The sequence below is a fragment of the Gymnoscopelus microlampas genome (assembly GCF_963454915.1).
Source record: "Gymnoscopelus microlampas genome assembly, chromosome: 21".
Classification (NCBI taxonomy): domain Eukaryota; kingdom Metazoa; phylum Chordata; class Actinopteri; order Myctophiformes; family Myctophidae; genus Gymnoscopelus; species Gymnoscopelus microlampas.
In genome coordinates, this window is record NC_139958.1 from 35,255,742 (window position 1) to 35,268,717 (window position 12,976).

The 12,976-nt window shown below is 42.6% G+C and overlaps 1 protein-coding gene across 9 annotated transcripts in view; it reads left to right on the forward strand.

Moving 5' to 3' along the window:
- Positions 1–1,996: 1,996 nt before the first annotated feature.
- The window catches only part of add1 (adducin 1 (alpha)), a 41,658-nt gene continuing 30,678 nt past the window's right edge, over positions 1,997–12,976 (forward strand). For all 9 annotated transcript variants that reach the window (XM_084047392.1, XM_084047398.1, XM_084047393.1 and 6 more), the window contains exon 1: positions 1,997–2,103. The gene's annotated coding sequence lies outside the window, so the exon portion shown is untranslated. The remainder of the gene's footprint in view (positions 2,104–12,976) is intronic.

Genomic DNA, 12,976 nt, shown 5'->3' on the forward strand with positions numbered 1-12,976 from the left:
CAAGTAGGCCTACTTGACATGATAAAGCCCTAAAAAACATTCTGCAGCTCATTGCTTCTGGAATGTCTTTGACATACTTGTATATCCCACAGAGCCAAGAGATATGTATGAACAACGGATATTTTTTTATTCACCCAGCAATTGCAAATTTCCTTAATGAATTTCCTCTAAGGATCAAGAAAAAGATGGTGTGTTTTTGTTGTATGTGTGGTTGTCACAGAGCTTACAACATTATGAAAACAGCCGTCACAAAGCAAATAGGACGATACCAGCAGGCCCCTTCTTCTGCAGAGCAGTAGTGAGTGACAGGCAGAGTGGATAAGTAGGAAGCCTGTAGCCTGGCATGGCCGGACTAAAACACTGACAGAGCAAATTATTTCATTCTGGCAGGTTTGTCTGGAAGCGTGCACATCAAGCCTCACTAGGGAAGCCGGGCATTTAAAGGGCAAGACCACTTTGGTAGAGGTTCGGGTTGTGTATTTACCTTGCCATGATGTAACTCCAAAGGTGGACAAGAAATGAAAAATAATTGCTCCAGTGATTAGAAATTGATCATTCAAAATATGCTCCTCCTTGACTTTGACATTGTACGGTGAAACAGCTCTCAAAGTCTCTTTAAATACAAATGGTAACTTCCTGTTGATTTTGCCATTTCTATTAGGAAGAAAACCTTCAAATAGTAAATCAATGGAGCAATTATTTTTGATTTCTTGTCCACCTTTGGAGTTACATCATGGCAAGGTAACTACACAACCCAAACCTCTACCAATGTGGTCTTTCCCTTTAACCTACGCACGCAACCACATCGATATATGACTTCTAGACAGATTCAGAAACGTGCTTTGAAAGTGTGTTGTATTAAAAAGATTCTGATTTCCAGAGTTCCTTTTCAGTTGTCAGACATTGCCGGGTTCATAAGGGATTTCTTTACCAATAACAAGCGGGAAAATGGGAATCTTCTTCCATGTTTCACCTAACGTTAAACCTAACGGGAAAGAAAACATGCGACTCACTGCACAATGGCTGACAGATAAAGCTGTGTGTTGCTTTTGGTGCAGTCTATCTTCACAGGCCACCACTGGAGTGACGGTAAGGTCATCATGACACAGGTCACTGTCAGAACATTTTGTGTTGGCTGCGATTCACCTCAGCTGCAGATTAATGGGATCTGTCCTGTTTCAGACTCTGTCCACTCCCTCTCTCCTCGTCCATCCTGCTTGATTTCCATTGTTTAAAGGCAGTCAATTCTTGCTTTTCCTAGAGCAGCAGGAAGGAATTGTCAGCAGAATTACACATTCTGGAAACATTTACACAAAACCAGTCCCTGAGCCCCTCCATGTTCTGTGGAAATTCCACGGACATACAAAATGAGTAGACAAACACATAAAGAGCTAGCCCTAAATGACCATTACAGATCTGTAACTCTGAGAGTGTACAAATGGAACCATATGGACCCTTATGGGTCCATTTGGTTCCATTTGTACACTCTCAGAGTTATGGGGGTCCTTGAAAATAAAACGTTTGAGAACCTCTCTCCTAGTGGACTCCACTGAAGAAAAATTGAGACTGACATTCAGTAATTGGGTCTTATGATCAAAATAAGAACATTATAATGGTGTGTAAACACGAAATCTATAGATTTTTTGTAAAAGTAATCTAGTCTACTTGTGCTGTGTCAGCACAAGCGAATGTATAATATCAACCACTTAAACACAGTAGCCTAAGCTGGGCTCTGTAGCCTATTTGGACCACTTTTTTTCCACCAAATCTCTTTGGTCTGCCCAAAAATGTGTCATTGTATGTCGAAATGTCTGATGAATTGAATACACAGGACTACCCCCCCCCCCATCACTGGTCGAAAGCCTGGTTTCTATTTACTGCTCAGTGCTCAGATCCGGCCTGTTCTACCAACTGTATCCGGTCATTTCGACGACAGGACGTTTCCGTATCCGTTCTAGACCGGATCTCATCCCGGTTTAGCCGCACCCAGCAGAGGGGCGGAGCTAACTCGAGAAGAATCGCCTTTGAAAACATAGCCAGGGAGGGCGGCCAGGGCCTTTTACCAAAAGAAACACTCTACATATTTATTACAACAAAGAGAGGGTAAGTAATATTATAACATCGTACTTTCCATGTCGGAATGTCATTGGTGTGCGCACATAAATGTACAAATGTATGTCCTGTGTCGCTCTTTGCAGCAGCAGTAGTAGTAGTACCAGTAATGCTAAATGCGTCGCCAGCAGGGTTGCCATGTCCGCTTATTGTAAGCGACTTTGGGCTTGTTTTTCTGTAATTTTGCTTGTAAATATTGGTTAGTTGTGGGTTGCGGTTTTTGGGGTTTGTTTCTAAAGTGCTGTTGGTTATTTTGGGCTTGCTGTGTAATGTTGATTAAACCATTGGTTCTCAAGCATTTTCATAGGACCTCCCAAATTAAACCACCCCATCTGAAAATATTTTATAGTTTATGCCCACCCCTTGAAAATAGCAGATCTACAAGTTCCCAACGCGCCACATCGCGCGAGCATCGGCCATTTTCAAATAGCCGATGCTTATATAGGTTTAAACTCAAAGTGCTCATGTAGCCATGTCGCTTTTTTGGGGGGGCTTGTTTTCATAGACCTGGGTGCTTGTTTCTTTCGCAAACCTGGCAACACTCGTGATCAATGGAGCCCGCAGAGGGGCGTGTGTGTGCGGCATAATGTTTTCACCTTATTTACAGTCATAAATACATTAACTGCAGATTCATAACCACGCAGAGACACTTTCATTGAAAGTAAAAACGGTCTGACTCGTGTGTATGTTTGTAGTTTAAGAAAGTGACGTTGGCCTAGTAGCCTCCTGGATGGTGCGTTCATAATCTCTCTGGGCTCGTAGGTTTAACAAACACAATGTTAAAGGCTTCTCAATTTCTTCCTAATAACTCACAGGGAGACTAAATGTTTTTATGTTTGTTTTGAAACTAAAAACGACAGGGTTGTTGAGTCGATAATAAACTCTTTGTTTTGACCGTGTGGACTGTCTGGATACCAGCGTTGCCAGGTTTTGTGAGAGAAATGAGCAACCAGAGGTCTATGAAAACGAGCCCAAAAAGAAGCGAGAACACATTACATTTGCTGTTTGAAAATAGCCGATCTACAAGCTCACAAGATCGTGTAGATTGGCTATTTAAAATTTGAAAAAATGAGGAATATTTTTGAAACACTTTAACAACACAAATCTTGTATGGGAGGGTCCCTGGCATAACGTATTTTGAGATGGGGGGTCCTCAGGCAAATGCATATTAATTCGGGGGTCCTTGACATGAAAATGTTCGAGAAACATTTGTTTAAACAACATTTAGGAAACGAGCCCAAAATAAGCAAGTACACTTGAGAAACGAGACCCCAAAAAACGCACCCCGCAACCACCAATATTTACAAGCAACTTAACAGAAAAACAAGCTCAAAGTCGCTTATAATAAGCGGACATGGCAACACTGGAGCCTGCCCCGTTTCATTTCACCAAAAGAACACAGAACGAAATTAGTCGAAATCTGCATTGAATGTCTATTTCAAGGGGTTTCAACAGGGGGTCCGAGACCTCTAGGCTAGGGGGTCCTCAGAGTTACTATAAGTAGCTCTACAAGCTTGCAGATCGGCTATTTTTTGGCAATGAGGTTTGGTGTAGGGTGGTTAAATGTCTGAAATGAACAAAAAACATGAATTTACACAGCACTGATGATAGTCAATGAAGCTATCTATGAAATTATGAAAAAGTTTAATCTGCAACACAATTGTAAACAATGTAGTGGAGGTCCCTGCTTCATCTCTCTCTCAGCTAAGGGGTCCTTGGCCTGAAAAACGTTGAAGACCCCTGGTCTATTCTGTTTTGACTCAGGAACTCCTGTAAGGTGGAGTGTTTTTTTTAATTATTGACTGTAACTCGCTTGTAATTACATAATGTATAGTTACAATGTCTCCTCTTAACCAGAAGTTACTTATAGCAGGCTTAGTATTTCAGTGTTGCTTTCTGGAACCTCCCCAAGGACCCCTGGGGGTCCCCGGACCCAACTTTGAGAACCACCGTCCTAATGTGTTCCAATTCAATCCTGGGTGTGGCCTAAAAAGTATAATGTAATTTGGAAAACTGGCCAGTAGCAGTTATAGAAGATGAACAGGGATGCTAGCTAGGGGATTCTTTTGGTTGGTCCAAGAGAGTGTGCTTATTATGCCATTGATTCTCTCGACCTTTTTATTTTCAAGGACCCCCAGTTTGATATGCATTTGTTCATGTGCCCCCATTTTATACTGTGTTTGTCTGTGGGTCCCCCACTCCGTTTATATTCTGAACTTGTATATTTATGAAGAAGTACGGGCATTAAACATGGAATTCCAGTGGATATTTTGGGGAAGTGTCCAAGTCTGTCTGAGGTTCACAAATATCTGAATCGATAAAATGACATCTATGACCGTCTTAGTCCAAGGCTTGGTGCACAACTGCACGCTCCCACTATGAGAAGCAGTTCTTTGCTTTTGCATTCGCTGCATATTGAACACAGTCTCTGAGTCTGGTCGTTTGCTGTTGATTTTAGGTCTGTACTAACTGGACAGTACAGACCCCCCCCCCCCCCCCCCCCCCACTGTATGTAAGGGTTAGTGTGACTGAAAACCCAGCCGGCCTGTGTTTATGTGTGCGTTTTCTTGGCTAGTAACTCCTCCCTGGATTTCATTATTCTGGCAGAATGCGAGGAACACTAAAGGACATAGTTAGCTCGGGCCATCTGACTCTTACACACACACACACACACACACACACACACACACACACACACACACACACACACACACACACACACACAAACACATTACGTAGGTCTGTTTGTTTTACTCCTACTCCACACACCCACACCCCTGACCGCAGTGCAGATGGAAATGTGTTCCTCATTTCAAGTCCCATTTGTCTTGCTCATTTCGTATTTCTCTCTTGTTGATCCCCTCCTCCCTTTTATCTGGCCTGTGGGATTTCACGTTTAACAGCTGGCGAGATTCAGAGACTGTTCGTTAGCCTTGAAAACGGTCTTTCCTGAACTTTTATACACACCGTGGAGGGCAAGAGAGGGGTATGTGGTTTTCTCATTCTCAACGTGACTGGTGTCTACATTTAGCATGCACTTGTGCTGCAGAACATGTGTGCAAATGACAAGAAATGTGACACTCAAGACATTTTTCAACATTGGCGACTTGGATTCTATATAGCTGTTTGCACACACAGGCACATACGTGTGCAAAGATATTAGGCTGGGTGCACTGTACAGTCACAGTGTACACTACAGTGTACAGGGAGGGGTTTGTTGTTTCAGACAGTGATCTACCACTGCTTTCTCACACATGACATGGGACAGTCAGATAAAGCTAGGGGGCCATGCGCCCCTCATGTACTAGACTAGAGGCTACTGTCCCCACACTAACGTAACACCTCTTCATGACTGTGTTCAGTGGCTAATAATGCCTGCACCATGTGGATAGAGCAGGCTTCGTGGGAAACACTTATGGGAAAGGTCACTTCTTGGACTTATAGCAAGAGCAAGAATATTTTTTTCACCTTTGCTTAGCTTTATACTTTACTTTTTTAGTTTGCTTTAAGTTTTGAATGAACGCCCGTCGGATAGGGCTGAAATCCTGCCCAAGTAAGGAGTCACATTAAGTCCAAGAACCACATGGGAACCACACGGTTATTATATCCTGTCATGTTTTATATCAACGAATTGACACAGAATTACATTATTTTGGAATCACTAACATTAATCCAATTAACCGCTCCAGCCCTATTGGACTTTACGGTCCATTTATGCTATTTGAAGACATACATTGGAACATAGGATGACTTTTAAATAAATGTATTGTGTGTTTAGGCTATATATTCAATTCAAAGTTATCTATAGATATCACAAGTACACCAGTGAGCCTAGAAATAAATATTTGGACACGGAAAATCCCACATAATAATGGACTGTCCCTCCCCCTTACGTGCAAAGTTAAAGTGGCGAGCAACTGAAAAGTTTTATTTGATAGTCAATTATGTTTGATATGTTATGAAAGTTTATTTGTATCACATTTCAATAAGAAGGCAATTCATTGTGTTTTGCACAAAACGGTATGCAAGAGTAGCAGATAACATGTTGCCATGAATGGCATTGCATCATATTGTGATGCATTCCATTTATGCCTACTAAAACTGGTTTGTCATTCATATGTGTACTGAGCCACATCACTAGTTGCTAAGATTCACAATTTAAGTGCATAATGAAAGATGTCTACTGGGAAGTAACCTAGGGGATAATATTAAGGTCTGTAATTGTATCCAATTTGGCAGAATGAAACATCATCTCCCAAAGCAAGTCAAGGTCAATTTACCTGGATATGACGACAGCATACAGACCTTGGCAGTAGTGGCTCATTATTTAATTTAGCTGTTGTTTAAATGCAGTATACATTAGTCACAACTTAAGTGAATAGAAAAGCTAAAACAGAGAAAATATACACATTCAGGATTTTGTTGTTTTTTTGGTCATAGCTTAGTGCTTAGTGCATAAATACAGCATATGTAGTGCAATACATTTCAACCAGCAGCACAACCAAGCAACTTAGATGCTATCTGCATCTAAGTTGCCTGCGGCTAATAACAGAAGTACAGTACACAGCATTCCTCTTTTTACTAATGTTTTTCCAATAAATAACAGTAGCATTTATTTTGACTGTTAAATGTGTTCATATTTTGTAGGAATTTCTGCCAATGGCGAGTCCAGATCCTTAAGTAATGCACCTGCAAAGTCAGTGAAACCGATCCAATTTATGCAAGATATACTTGACTTTACAAGTGGCTGTGAGACGGTGAAGTTGCATCACCAAAGCAGTTGCAAAGCTTGCACCAAACCTATTGTCGGCACAAACGGCAATGTCTTGAAATATTTTTATTTCAGAGATGTAACATTGCAGGAACAAGCGTCTTAGATTTGAAAATAGCATATTTTGGGTGTTTTAGATCGACAGCGGCGTGTTGAACACATAGCAGGATATTATGAAGATCATCAGCTCTCTAATGTGAACCATTTACATTACATTTTAGTCTGAAATGGTTAACACACATTTCTGGATCACTGCCACTGTCTGTTCAACAATTCATCCGGTTGGACAGAAATTAAAGCATAGCTTCTAATTTGTCATAGTTGTTTTGGTACAGTAGCTGGCTTATGTGTTGTGTGAATATTTATGCCATGTCGTACTATACTCCTACCTCCACACAACTTGATTAACAGGTCTATCGTTGAATGAAGATGCAAAGCATGCTGCAAGCTACAGATTAGCTCAAATACTGACTGTCCTGTAGATAGGCTATTTTTGACAAAAGAAATTGGACATTTCATTGAAAATTGTTTAAATCTTTTGCCTGTAATGACATGAATAGAAAGTTATACAATGATTGGCTGATGCATGCAACTGAACCTCTTCAGCACTGGTACTCTCCCCAGAGATGCTCATAGGCCTGCGTCCTGCGTCTCTGACGCACCATATTGAAAAAGGACGCATTCACGGCACCCTCGTTGCGTCCATGGGACGCACTACAATTTAGCGGAAATTACCGCGGATTTGAAGGCCATCCGTGGATTTCAAAGCCGTCCGCGGATTACAAGGCATAGTGCAGGAAACAAGAAAAATCTCGGTAAAACACCGCCGTATGGAGAAGTATTCTCACTCTGTCTCAGGGCATTGCGAGCTGCTGCTAGAGGGAGAGAGTGAAAGTGCTGCGCAATTTACAGCCCAACTTCAAAGCAAGTTAACGATGGCGCGTTGACCCCAATTTGACCACTAGGCAATCAACACTGAACAGCACTAATTAATGGCAGCTGTGATTCTTGTGTCTTTCCGTGTAGCCAGATATCAAATAATTCCCTGTAGAGCAGGGATCTTCAGTGTTTTCAGGCCAAGGACCCCCTAGTTGAGAGAGAGATGAAGCAGGGACCCCCTCTATATTGTATAAAATTGTGTTTCAGATAAACTTTTGCTGCTCTTTTTTCCCTTTACACACCTATAACTCCAAAAATAGCCGATCTACAAGCTCACAAGTGTGAGCTTGTAGATCTGCTATTTTTGGCTAAAGTTCTCCTCAGAAAAGGGATACTAGGATTCAAGTGGTTAATGTAAAAAAAAAAATCAAGTACTACAAGTACTAGTTGTCGGATTTGGAATTGTGTACTTTTCTTTCAGATACATGTTCTACATGAATATAACCATATAGACCAATTATTTGTTTACTAACATTGAGCCTGGACGCACAGGTGATTGTTTCACGCAATCAATTCCCAACCTGTTTCGGGGTGCACTGGTTTCAGCACACCCCAACCCCCTCTTGTGTGTGTTGGCTAGTGAGACGCGTCCTAACGAGACCTGATATAATGGGTTTCGTTGCGCGCATACTGGCTGCACGCAGCCAGTATGACGTCGTCTGTTAAGGGGTCTATAAGATGAAACACGAGTTAAACGCTGTGCATTTTTGTGGGACCCATAAAATGTCCCTGGGACCCATCTAAAAGACCACCCTTGCATCCCAGGACCCATTGCATTGAAAACCTAGCAACATCACTGATTTGGCAATCCTTTTTTGTGTTATTGTGAGGAACACAGGGACTTCATCATGTGGGCTAATCGCCATGACAACCACAAGGCCATCTAATGCCCAAAGCAGTACATTTTGCTGAGCAAAATAACAAAACAGTTGTGCATTCCTCTGGACACACACACACACACACACACACACACACACACACACACACACACACACACACACACACACACACACACACACACACACACACACACACACACACACACACACACACACACACACACACACCCCAGCAACAGCGGTTCCTCAAACCTTTTTAATTTCATGGACCCCCATAACTTGTGTTCAAATGGCAAGGGTCCATTTGGTTCCATGTTTTAACACTGACTCTCAGAGTTAAGGAACCCTGAGGGTCCCTGGGCCCCATGTTGAGAACCACTGCCTTGGTAGATAGACAGATATATAGACAGACAGACCTTTATTGAGCCTGAGGGAAATTCAGTTGTCATGGCAGCGCCGCAGTAAGGATGAAACAAAGATGCACGTAAAAAGGGTAGAGAGTACAGAGTAACACTAGTAACAAAAAGATAACAAGATAATATAAAAGACCGTATGCAGATGACTTAACACCCGACCTGGCCCTCTAGGTCTGGACCGTTTTGGTGTACATGGAGTACCGAAGTCCCGCCGTCACTACCTGGGTCACAGAAGTATTCTATATAGATACAGCAGACTTGAAGACCTAGCAGGGACTGACCTGGCCGCCTACACTAGGCCTAACCAAACCCAAATTCATATAATGTACAATCTCACGGACAGTAAAAGGGCACATCGTAGTTATGTATGTACAGTAAGTCAGTGTATTTCCAGTTAATGGACAGAATGTGATTCTGTGCAGATAGTAGGAATACCGTATATGTACAGATAATTAACAGTAAAGTGAATCGGCGATGCAACCCAGCATTGTGCTCCGATTCTTGATTGATTGCCTCACTAGGACATGCGGGAACTGCTAGGAAGCACACAGGCCTACAAGAGGAGTTATAGAAAAGATCAGTGAGAGTTTGGGGTAGGGTGCCCTTTTCTCTCTCCCCATAATGAACTTTTTTTTTTTAGCATACACTTGACTGGCATATTTTTGGACGAAACTAAATGGGTCCATTTTTTCAGTAGCGCTGTTTCAGCTTTAGTCAAGTAGAAAAGAACTCAAGTACAGCTTCCGTCTCAACAGAGGCAGAATGCGTACAATAAGATTTCTCAGCAGCCACGGACAAGAGAGAAATTAATGCGAGGCTGATCTTGGTATTACTCCACCCCTCTATGTACCACTTATTTCTCCCTCTTTCCTTCTCTCTCCATTTTTTCATCATTGCCTCATAACAGCCCCTCCCATAAGGTCATGCTGGAGAATGCAAACAGTTGTGAAGTTTTTGGACTGTGTAACAGAAATTGAAAAAGTCTGTTAACTAAGGCACTACTTTTCCAAACATTTTTAAACATTGTTTAAATGGCAGATCTAATGCATCGCTATGCAACACATGTCAGGTGTGAGCTTGTAAATCTGCCATTTTCACTATCCACCATGGCTTAAGTGGTTGCAGGCTGCACACTCTGTAACATAGATCAAACAAACAATGGCTGTCCTGTACGATACCCTGGCCTGCGGGTGATGTGGAGATGGAAGTGCTATTAGACAGAGGTCAGGAAACATGACAGCACAACATCGATTGGTTTGGTTAGGTCTACCTATGATGTTTTCTCATTAGTTTGTATCAAGAAAGCAAGTGCTAGTGTGGGCAGAAAACCATTGTGTTTTGTTTTATAATGTTGGAGACACTGAGTCACGGCCAGTCTGTCAAGCTGCCTCAGTGCCTCACTAGTAACTACCACACTGGTGTTCGTATGCAATTCTGTACTGTTGATCTTTCATATTCCAATTTTAGTCTTATCATATTCACAACTGTCATATTAAATAACATACTACCTATAAAATACACGCTATTTTAGCCTTTCCTTTGTACTTTTTTTTATTTTAAAATATTGTGTAGCAGTTAACTTTAACTTTGGCACATCATTCTGGAGTACACTGACCCCTGTTCTGTTGTCTTGATGAGTGGCACACACCGTTCTCTGTGGTAAAGGAATGGAGGGTTTGAAACTCGCTTGGGATTGAGAGAATGTTCTTCTTTCCTAGCTTTTGTTTGCCTGTCTTGAGTAACACCTGTAACACTGTGATTAGAGGAGAGCAGTCTCTCAAGCCAGACCACTATTCCACACAATCTTCAAATGCTACATAGTCTGAAACTACGCCCCCCCCCTGAACGCCATGAGAGGAAGCTGTCATCCGTTTGCAGGATGTCCGCACTAGTATTAAATTATGAAAAATGTTATTAAGTTCATTTTAAAAAATACTCAAATTTGCATCCTTTGGTTTTGTTTGGTTGGAAAGGTTTATGGAAATGTTTATTACCGTAATCCTTACAGGGGTTCTCACTAAGGTCACAGAGGCACTTGCCTGTCGGGCAAGTACAGGTGATGTTCTACTTGCCCAAAGTTAATGCCCACTTGCCCGAAAAGTAAATCCATCCATTATAAAATGATTAACATTAATCTTAATCGTAGGTTAAAATTACGCTTGTGGAACAAATTAATGTTAAATCCAATCGATAACTGCCGAGTGGCGACAGTCACTTTGAAAAAACAGAATCAGTGCAACTGCTAGTTGTAAAAAAAAGCATTGTTCTTCATGAATAGCCGACAATATTTAATGAAGACGGTATGCACTTGCCCGTCGGGCAAACCTGAAAGAAAACTCCACTTACCCGAACGTTTTATTAACTTGCCACGGGCAGTCGGGCAACCGTTAGTGTCAACCCCTGTCCTTATCAAACCCACCTCATAGTATGCAGGCCTATGCCACATGGTCAGCTGTTGGTCAATGACCATGTCTTTCCTAAACTCCCTGTTAGTTTGTTAGTGAGAGCCTTGTAAAGCTGCACATCACAATGATCACATGCAATGTGATGTGCGCCAACGGCTGTTGTTACATAAGTACATCTGAAGTATATCCCAGTTTCCATGGTGATGTATTTGGCTTCCGTAGAGAGTTGTGTCTGAGAAGGATCAAGGATAACGGTGGCCTTGCAGCTACATTCACGAAGAGAGATGAGAGATCAGTGCCTGACATTTCTTTATTACCCACTAGTGATAAACATGTTACATTAGGCTAATTATGGTGGTTACTTATGCCACAATATGACAATGGAGTAGAGTGGTGTGACTGGAATGGTTTCTTCTATATGGGCTGCCAGCTGGGCTGAATTATCCTGAGGAAGCCAGTAGAGTAGCAGAAAATGTGTATACCTAAACAAAAGGTCTGAGAGGACAGAGGAAGAGAAACGTGTCTTGGTTATCCTTTGTTATAAGCGTTATTCTGTAGATTAATCTAACTATATAAATGGCGACCGACTTCCGCACCCTCGGTGTCCACACCCCACAGCTCTGTTATCGAATAAACAACGCACCGCCAGACCACATGTCGCCAACTGACTCGCCACGGCGGCCGCGCTGAATTTACGCCTCGCGTAGGGGACATCTCACTGTTCACTACACCTTTTCCACCGCGCAACATAATTAATTCTACTCACCAAATGTCGGACAAAACGGAAGGGGAGGCAGCTTCGTACCGTTTACCGTGCGCACGACCTCATCACCACAACAGCAGGCAGCCGCTGCGGGGGTTTTTCCCTTTTTTTCCAAACTTTTTTTTTGGTCACCATTTTCTCCAGGCACCATTTCTGGTGTAACGTCGGGTGTTTCTTTTCACCAGCCAATCACCTTTCACGTTGCCACGTCCGTTGCCACGTCGCGCTGACGTACGCTAAACAAGCGCTGCCGTGCGCACAATGCAAACGAGCCCAAAGGCGCGCAAAAATAAGCCGACCATTGCTTAGACACAAAGTCAGACCTGGCAACGCAGCCTACGCCAATCATGTGTGAGAGATCTACAAGCTATGGGGCAGAGACGCCACCGTATCTTAGCAACAACTACAGCGCTCACTCTCATTGGTCGTGTCACGCTAAGAGCAGTCTCCAGACAATGGCATCGCAGACAGCTTGCTGTTACTGCTGTAGCCATCACAGGCAGTTGCAGCACGACGGACAGGGCGCTGTGATAGCTGCCATGTCGCTAACGCTAACCTGGTTGTCATGCCTGCAGCGGCTGTGCAATCACTTTGTCAACAATGCACGTTCGTGTGGTGAATGTCTATATTGCTGCTCAGTTCGTCCATTGTAGATGGTGTATGTTTGTGTGTGTCTTCTGGAGATCTATGTAGCTCCACAGCAACTACAGTAACTAACGTAATGGCAGGAC